Below are 10,508 nucleotides of genomic sequence, written 5' to 3' on the forward strand. Positions count from 1 at the left end.
CTGCCCCCTGCAGTGCACATGGTTTTGTCCATATAAGAAGGATTTTGTCAGAAAGAGTGAACTAGAATAAGGGCCCTTGTCTCAGCTCATCTGCTGGCCATTCAGATTCTAGTAAATTAAGATGATTTGTTACAACAATACAGTATGTTTCGATAAGGATTCTTATCATTCAGGGGCACACTGCATTATAGATTATTTATGTCTTTCTCCGATTCTACTTACCCGTTAAGAGTACATTAACTTTATAAGTCAGATCTTATTTTCTTTTACCATTTTATTTTTCAAATTAATTTTTTTAATGGTTTACTTTTTATTTTATTCATCTAATGATGCAATAGTCTGTTGCATTACAGTAACTTTGAGATTGTTTTATGCACCAACTCCTCTTTCCATTGCACCCGTTGCAAATGGATTCTAAGCTGGTATAGTTACATATTTCACATTCATTATTTTCATGACACGATGGCCCTTATATTCAGATCTGATCGCAGTACAAATTTGTTCTCAAAATGGGCAAAACCACGTGCACTGCAGGTGGGGCAGATGTGGGTGGGGTGTGTTGAAGATGAAATCTAAATTGCAGTGTAAAAATAAAGCAACCGGTATTTTCCCTGCACAGAAACAAAATAACTCCCCCGAATCTAACTCTCTCTATACATGTTACATCTGCCCCACCTGCAGTGCACATGGTTTTTCCCATTTTGAGAACAAATGTGTACTGCGATCAGATCTGAATAAGGGCCTATTATGGCTGTAATAGCCACGGTGTCTAGAAAAGAGCATACTGGGAAATACTGGGATATTATTGTAGCTCCGGAATTGAAGGAATGATCCTGATCATGTTTAATTTTGCTCTGACTAATTCTACTTTTATTATTCCTTCTGTCTTTTTTAATGTTGACATTTTCAGGCTGTTCTTTATTACCCAGGATCCATTATCTTGCCCTTTCAATACCTAATACAATGGCAAACGGTTTGATTTTTTTTCTGACTCATTTCACTTCCCCGTCAGTTAGATTAAATTCATGCTAATGAAAGCTCTGAACTATTCACCTAATATATTGTACTGGGTGATTCATCGCGCCCTACGGGCGCTCTTCACACCGTCGTAAGGGGCTGCGCCCCCTTAATTTGTGAATGTTTGTATATGAGAAATATGGTTAGAATTGTATGAAAGATGCCCTGTATTGCAGCTTGAGTTATAGGTGAAATGTGTTAAATAGAGGTTACAGAGTAAGATGTACATTGATAGTGTGGAGGGTACAGTGACATTCGTGGGTGTGGGGGGGGGGGGGGCTGTGTGTGCGTGTTGTTTAGGTGTGTGTGTGCAATAGTATAGTAGGGTGTTTTTGAGTCAGCGGCTCCCCACTGGCGGAGGTCACGACACAGGAAAACAGGAGGCTGGGTAGTGATCGGGGTGTGTGGGCATAAGGGGGACTAAAGAGGAGGGTGGGAGACACTGTGCAGCTTCTGCCAGTGGGTGAGGGTCCAGCGTGGCAGTACAGGAGTACAGGATGGTGGCCCTGAGTCAGTATCTCCTCCTACTGGGTGGGAGTTAGGGTGCATGAGAGCAGGAGGCTGGGCTATGCGGCATGATAGGGTATGTGGGCAACACAGCGTCAGCGACTCCCCAGTGGTGGAAGTTACGGTTCAGGAGAGCAGGAAGCTGGGTACTGATAGGGGTGTGTGGGCATACGGGGGACTAAAGAGGGGCGCAGGGGTGCCGTGAATTGCAGGAGGGGCGCGGGTGGTGCGGGGGGTTGCCACACATCGCTGGAGGGGGGGTGTCGCAGGGGGTGCCGCGAATTGCGGGAGGGGGCCCCGGGGGGCGGGTGCCGCGAATCGCGGGAGGGGGGGTCGCGGGGGTTGTCGCGGATCTTGGGAGGGGGGTCGTGGGGGGGTTTTGCCACGAATCGCGGGGGGGAACGCGGGAGGGGGGGTCGCGGGGGGTGGTGTGCCACGAATCGCGGGGGGGGGAGTGTTTTGCCGTGAATCGCAGAGGGGTTACGGGGGGGTCTGTGCCGCAAATCGCACGGGGGGGGGTCGTGGCGGGGGGGGGGGCGCTCACCTGGTGGCTGTGGAGTACAGTGTCTTTGCTGGGCAACATGGGTATCTGGCACTGTGGGCACACTGGGCTGGTTCTCTATCATGTGAGTCAGTCATGTGAGTCAGAGGCTCCACCCAGCGTTACAGACACACTCACACACTTTGAGTGACAGATGTAGCCAAATATATAAGAGATTCTGTATAGTGGTGATGGGGAAAGGGAAAATGGGAAACCTGTGCACAAGCAAAATGATTATTGAATGATTTCTTAGATGGTATTCAATACAGGATTCCGACTGTTGGAATGTCCCAACAGTCAGAATCCAGAGCCATTTTCATCTTATCTGACAGTAACTCCAGAATCGGAATTCCAGGTTCCAGCTGTGGATTGTTGGAAAGGCAGGGCTGATCCGTTTTCAGTGTAAAAGGGAATAACCTGGATTGAAGTGCAGTGTAAATGGAGTCTGAGGTAGGGCATGCCCTGGCAATTTCCCGTGTTCAAGTTCCTACCCAGCATTCTGGTGTAAAAGTGGTATTAAAGGGAGGGGAGGGGGTGGTTTTCTCTACCCAGAAAATGCAGGGACTAGGCTGGTGTAAAAGGGGCCAACCTGGGAATGTCCCTGCATGATCCTGGGACAATATTCCCTGGTAAATCCCTGCATTTTCTGGTGTGAAAGGGGTATTATTTCAAATAGCCGGGACCTGCAGTGCTCTGAATACAGCCGGGCAGCTCCCAGCTCTCTGTCAATGGCTGTCACTTCTGCCTGGCTGTGGCTGTCCCCCAGTTACCACAAGCATGTATTCCCTCTTGGCAATGAGCATGTAATCCCACATGACAACGAGCATGGAACCCCTGGCAATGAGCATGGAACCCTTGGCAATGAGTATGGAACCCTTGGCAATGAGCATGTAGGTAAGCAGCACTTATGTAGCATAATTTTTAATAGGCATTATGGTGTTTGGCATAATACATAATGGACATTATGCTGTGTGGATTAACATGTAATGGGCATTATGGTGTAAATTTTCCAGTTTATGAAGCATATTGTGAATTTTCATTTAATCTCTGTGGCATTATGTGAATTTTGGATCTATTCATGTGGCATTATGTGAATTTTGGCACAATCCATGTGGCATTATGTGAATTTTGGCACAATCCATGTGGCCTTATGTGAATTTTGGCACAATCCATGTGGAGTTATGTGAATTTTGGCACAATCCATGTGGCGTTATGTGAATTTTGGCACAATCCATGTGGCATTATGTGAATTTTGGCACAATCCATGTGGCATTATGTGAATTTTGGCACAATCCATGTGGCCTTATGTGAATTTTGGCACAATCCATGTGGAGTTATGTGAATTTTGGCACAATCCATGTGGCGTTATGTGAATTTTGGCACAATCCATTATGGCCTTATGTTAATTTTGGCACAATCCATGTGGCATTATGTGAATTTTGGCTCAATCCATGTGGCATTATGTGAATGTTGGCTCATTCCATTTGGCATCATGTGTAGGGGGCAAATAAAATGTGTCTAGTATTTTGTTGCATAATGTGTAGAAGTTGTATATTGTGTGGTACACTACTCTCAGGGACACGCCCCCTTTTGAGTGGCCACACCACCTTTTGTCGCCAAGGTGGGCCTGTGTACTTTAAACGCCAGGGCCTATTTTTAATGCCATTCTCTCTCTGCTCTCCTCTCTCTCTCGCCGCTCCCTTAGCATGTACACTGGCACCATTAACATCCCCAAACCCTCTCCTATCATGGTGCCCCCCTGTCATTTTCTCCTGGATCCGCCCCTGGTCAGGGCCAATGTTCTCACTAGAGAACCATGGCACTAACAAATCGCTCAGCACACAGCACTGGTACAGATGGAGCAAGTTTAATCTTTGCAGGGGTGATGGAGTGAGGTGAATCTATCGCCAGCTCCCGCCAGCCGCCGGGCCCCACCAGCCGTCGAAAAGGGGGCACAAGACGCTCAATCACCCCGTTCTGATGAAGCTCCCTCGGGTCACTACCGCTTCGCCGCCGCCTGCCCCCACCTCCCCGCACCCCTCCTAACCCTGCCCATCTCCCTGAAGCTGAGACAGGCAGGGTCCCGCCGCCCAGCCGCCGAGAGATTGGGACATGCGTGCATGTGAGACGCACGCGCATCCACAAGCTGATCAATCTGATCCACAAGCACCTCGATGGTGAAGATGGAAAAACAGCTAAAATAGTCATATAGTTTAGTAACATTAATAATAATTTTAGTGTGTGTTTTACTAAAATCATGTAATTGTTTATACAGTATTATTAACATCAGTAACATTTATTTATAGTTATATCTAGTAATTTTGACCATCTCAGAGCTCACAATTGGTACTTATTAAGGGATGCGATGGGATGCGATGGGACCCGATTTTCGGGTCTTAAGACCCGCACTGTACAATGTTAATATCGTACCCGATTTTTAATTGTACAGGCACCCTGATGGGTGTTAAATGCACCCCCATTGCTAACGCCACCCCCACTATCAACGCCAACCCGAAGCGTGGTGAGCGCCCTCCGCCCTTTTTATACCCCCACTATCCACCTCGGCGTGGAGTTGATTTTATATACTGTAGTGTGGTGAGCGCAGCGAGCCACCGAGCCCGAAGCGTGATGAGCGCAGAGAGCCCCGCGAGGGGACGCTGAAAACATGTGAAGTAATCCGCGGCCCCTCGCGGGGCGCGCTGTGCTCGCCACGCTTTGGGCTCGGTGGCTCGCTGCGCTCACCACACTATGTGAAATCAACTCCACGCCGACGTGGATAGTGGGGGTATGAAAAGGTCAGAGGACGCGTACCCCCGCCCCTCGCGGGCTTGCTGCGCTCGCCACGCTTCGGGTTCACATTTATAGTGGGGGGGGTGGCGTGGGGGTGCATTTAACATTGTAAGCACCCATTTGGGTGCTTAAAAGCACCCTTTAGGGTGCTTATACAATGTTTCATCGCATAGGGGGCAAAAATCCCGTTGCATCGCATGCCATCGGGTGCATGGCATGCGATGCGATTCGAAAAAAAACATTGCGCGATGTACATCGGGGGCGCCGCTATAATACACAAATACAGAAACAAGTACCTAATCCAGGTAAAGCATTAATTGATTGATAATCAAATAAATTAAATATTAAAGTATTAAAGACAATTAAACAAATTATTAATATACAAGTATCCAAATGTGACGTTTTTTTCTAAAGCAATTGCAAATCACAGGCCCAAGATTGTAATAGATTTCAATTGCAAGAGACAGAAGACTATTAATTGCAGTATTACACAATTATAATTGTCATGTATTATTACACACTGCCAGTCAAGCTGCATTGCACCTGCATTGCAGGTGGGGCAGATGTAACATGTGCAGAGAGAATTAGATTTCGGCTGGGTTTTAATTCAAATTGAGATCTATATTGCAGTGTAAAAATAAAGCAGTCAGTATTTTCCCTGCACAGAAACAAAATAACTCACCGAATCTAATTATCTATGCACAAGTTAGATCTGCCACACCTGCAGTGAACATGGTTTTGTCCATTTGAGAAGGAATTTGTCTTTGTGAGTGAACCAGAATAAGGGCCCGTATACTGTTGCACTAGATGACAAGTGTTCCTTACTGTAGAAGCAAATTTGGAGCAGCAATTTTGAATCAAGATCATTTAGTGGAAATATGTTTGATGCCATCCATAAGATGACATTTGATTACATTTTAATCAGTTTCAACACTTTCAAGCATCTTACTCTACTGAAAAATACATTGATTGCCTCTTATATAATGTCACCTGAGCTGGGTATAAACTCACCCAGTGGTATTCAGTGAAGCATTTCAGCTCACAAGTGGAAAGGAATATATTGATGATTCGTTATTTAGGAAGATCTGATCATATATTACAGAGGGCCCAATTCAGCCCCGTTTTCAATGGTGGGATGTCTGTGCAGCCTAGCGAACAGGTGTGGCCCAGAATCTGGAAAGTCCTGAGTTTGGAACACAAGCAAGCACTCAGCTCATGTCACAGTGTAGGAGCTGTCAGGGCAGCCATAAAGCCTCTGGGGACAGCCTAGCTTCACCAGGACCATTAGAGTGATAAAAACTTGGGTCAGGCCATGAGGCCTTCATATGAGGCCACACCCCTTTTGCTGTCACATACATTTGGTGCACAAGGAGGGTATTTACTGTACAACAGGTGACACCCTTGTCCCAATCAAACTTATCAGCAGCATATTACTGATTACAGCTGCATGTATAATAATTACAGTTGAGAAAAGTGGTTACAATATCAAAATGATAAATCTAATAATAATTTAACAGACCCCATAGAAACCAACAGGAGATGCTTTTGCCATCAGAAATGGAGGAATTACAGCATGTACATACTGCTCTGTTGCAGAGCTCCCAGTGGTACATTCAGGGGTGGGGTACCAAGGTTTGTGCCCTCTTCCCCTTGTTGTTTAGGATTTAAAAAATATATGTTTACTGCTTAACAGTATAAAGGGACCAGCCCACCCAAAACCAATATGAGGGTGCTGGATGTCAGTCAGAGTCTGTCAGCCCTTCCGTCTCAGCCACAGTGGCGTAGCTACATATGTGGCAGACCCTGCGGTAGCTTAGGGGGTCTGTGGTGGGTGAACTGACAGACGACCGAGGCAGCAGTAAGCGCTGAGCTGGTCCTGCCCTGAACATATCTAATGAGCGGGGACTCAGTGCAGTGCATATTGAATGAGGGTCTCACTCATTACATATGCACAGGGTGGGGACCTGCTCATTAAATATGGGGGGGGGGCTGGAATTTTTTTGGCAGGGGGGAGAAAAATTTCTAGCTACGCCACTGCTCAGCCACCATCCTGCCATGACTGTAAGTGACTGCCCATATGTCGACATGATCCCTGAGGAGGTGGACACTCATATTCTTCCATAGTTTTGCATTTCGGTTATCTATTTATTTTGTCTAGCTTGTATGTTATGTTATGTATGTTGTCCCTATTTTATGTATTTCTATTTTCCCCTACTATCTTTGCCTTTCAAATTTACAACAAAAATAATGATGACAATAATTATTATTATTATTATTATTATTATTATTATTAAGAGACAATACAATACAAATTTCCTAATTTACTTTTACTACTAATACTGCTTTCACATCGCAAAATGCAGGGTCGCATCGGGACTTTAAAACGGTTTAGTCCCGGCACGACCCAATGACGTCATCCGGGGGCACGGCGTGGAGTCGGCGCATCATCGGGGGCGGGGGAGGAGGCAGTGCTTAGAGCTGGCATTGCTCCAAGCGCTGCCGCCTCCATAGTTTGAATGGGAAATGGGTCACTCGACCCGTTTAACACTTTCACACTGCACAGCAACCCAGCAAAGAACCAGTAAGAACCTTTCTTTTTTACCAGTTCTTATTGCCTTGTTGCTACCCGTTTGATGGACCCGGTAACCCCTTTTACATCAAACTAATTACCTGGTTGAACCGGCAAGAAACCGGCTTGTACCGGGTAATTAGTTGAGATGTGAAAGGGGTATTAGCTTTTATTATATTTGCACAGAAAAACTAAGGTGACTAATGTGACAGTGGGACATGATTATGTGGGTTACACAGTCACTAATTTAATTTGCATTTACTCCAATAATGTCCATAAGGCGGCATTAACTAGATCCGTAACGTCCTCTCAATTAAAACATGTAAAAACCTGTTCATTCATTTAGTGAACGTAAAATTAAAATGATCAAATTGAAACAAATTCTGCTGTGAGCCCTGTTCTAAGCTGGCATTGTGCACTTTGCACGATGCAATAAATATGTCGTTATCATTTCTGCAGCACAGGGACAATAAATGTGACTGATATTGTGAGGCCAATGAGGCTAGTCCCTCTGTAGCATAAAATGTCTTTTAGCATTAGCATTGCATGTGTAATGCTGTGCAAGCCAATACTCAGGTTTATGTGAAAGGTTTCTCCCATCCCCCCTGTGACTGAGATTTCCAGTATGGAACATTAGCTTATTGATTACGCCAGTGTTTGTTTAGATGGGTTCTATAAGAATGTGTATAGAGGCCATTCTGGAAATGGAAGCCATTTGTGTACTACTGTCTAGAAGACAATCATTAGGGACTTTATTTTTAGCAGCTCAGTTTTGAATAGAAAATAGCAAAGAAAAGGGTCATTGTCTGTAGCTAAGAATATATAGATTAGCCTGTAAATCAGTTTTTAGTTTTTTAATTAATAATACCGTATTTGCCGGCGTATAAGACGACTCTGCGTATAAGATGACCCCCCAACATTCCCACTCAAATTATAGAGTTTGTTATATACTTGCCGTAAAAGACTACCCCCTCTTCCGCACACCTTCCACAGACTGCTGCTAGTGACATGGAGCCGCCTGTCACATTCAGCAGTGACGTTGGCGGCAGGCTGGGGGATGTTCACGGCGGCTCGGGAGGACTCGGGTGCCTGAGCGCTCCCGAGTCCCCCTGAGCCGCGCCGAAAATACTCGAGCCTGCCACCGACGTCACTGCTGAATGTGACCGGCGGCTTAGGCAGGGGGGACAGCGGCAGCACTGACATGTCTCTTATATGACCTGATAAGAGATTTGGAGTATCAAGGTATGCATAAGAAGGGGGGGCGAGGAGAGAGTGCAAAATGTATAAAAGTGTACCCCTATGTGTATCCCAACGAAGTGCACCCGGCGTATAAGACGACCCCCCACTTGGAGACATTTTTTTCAGGGGGAAAAAGTTGTCTTATACGCCGGCAAACACGGTAATAGTATTCAAAAATATGCGATCCATAAGAGCTCATATTGGGGCTAGTCATGGACAGAGTGGAATTGGAGGAACGGACTGGCATGCAATTCACATTCCCAAAAATAATATTTTCTGATCAGAAGTGAATCAAGACTATTGAATGAGTTAATTTCTTATATTCATGGTCAATCCATATTATAAATACTATAAATATGGTCTTATGAAACAAGACAGAGAAATTTGTTATTAAGTATGCTTGAGGCATCGCACAACCCAGCCCACTGAGGAAGTCTTCTGATGAACCGCGTTTGTGGCTTGGCTTGGTGATGTAGTTATAAAATCAACATAGGAAATGAGACTGTAAATTGTAAATCATTAAAAATAGGAAAAAAATAAATTTTACCCCAATTCTAGCCTAGAGGCAAAGACACTGATCTGTTTATTGATATGGGGGGAGGGCATTTTTTTTAATAACTTTTTATACTATTCACAGTAACAAAGGGGGGTATACAATCCCGGTCTCTATTTCCGACGGGGAAATAGTGGCGGGCACCTATTCAATGCTGTCTTGCCCGATCGACCAACAGAACGGGCCCGACTTTAAAAGCTGTCGGGCCCATTTTGTATATAGCAACAGTGAATTTTCACGATCACAGCCGAATCTCGACAAACCGCGCCCGTTTATGCGGACTCACCCCCTTTTCGACGATTCAATGTCCCACCCGGCGATATGCGGTTGATCAAAACTAAAAGGGGCCTGGGTCACTGTTGTCGGGACGGATCGACAGTCGTGATCCATTTTTTAATTCCCCCCCAAAGACTTTGCAGATAATAGTGATTTATGGGGGGCTTTACCTCCACAGCATATTGGCAGTATGTTTGCTGTTGGATCTACTGCAGAACCAGGATTTCACTGTCATTTAAAAGCTGACATCAGAGAGGTTTACCATTTATTCTAAAGCGGCAATCAATTTACATGGCAAAATCAACCTGGTTTTTGAGTGTAAATGATCGCTGCTTAAAAAAAAATTAGGTAAACTCTCCCGAAATCTCTCATTTTCTAATTTTCCCTTGTCCTTGCTGTGGATGGTGTTTCTACCGCCATCCACTCCGGCTGGCTCCCGCCAGGGGGCGTGTGCGCACGAGACGCCCGCGCGCCCCGTGGCAACGGGGCTCGGCGGGGGTCCCCGGTGCCTCCCCCGCCGTCTCCACCGGTCCCCCTCGCCGCCCCCCCCCCCCGAACTGGGCAGCATCTCCCCGAAGTGGAGACGGGCTGGGACACGCTGCCCAGCCGCCACGATTCTGGGACACGTGTGTGCGTGAGACGCACACGCCGGTGCCGCCAGCGCAAGGGATCTGGCGAGTGCCGGGGATAGACAAGGCCAGCTCCATCTGTACTTACACTCTATTACATTTGGCCCACATTGTCCTGTAAATGACAGTCAAAATAGAATTACCCCTAAGAAGGTTAGAGGTAGCAGTAGATTAACACATGCTATCTGTTGTCACTCTGTGCCCCTTTTGGCTTTGTTAGCAAATCAAAACAAAAGCACAAAACTGGGGAAAAAACTAAAATGCAGTGCTTGGGGGGCTGGTGTAACTGCCACCCCACACTCTGCCAAACATCACTGGCCGAGACTCGCTGGCAGTCAGTGCGGCTCCCCTATGTGAATTTTGGAGTGTGCTACAGCCCCACAATTG

The sequence above is a fragment of the Crinia signifera genome, chromosome 5 (genome assembly GCF_055691185.1).
Source record: "Crinia signifera chromosome 5, ASM5569118v1, whole genome shotgun sequence".
In the NCBI taxonomy this organism is placed as follows: Eukaryota; Metazoa; Chordata; class Amphibia; order Anura; family Myobatrachidae; genus Crinia; species Crinia signifera.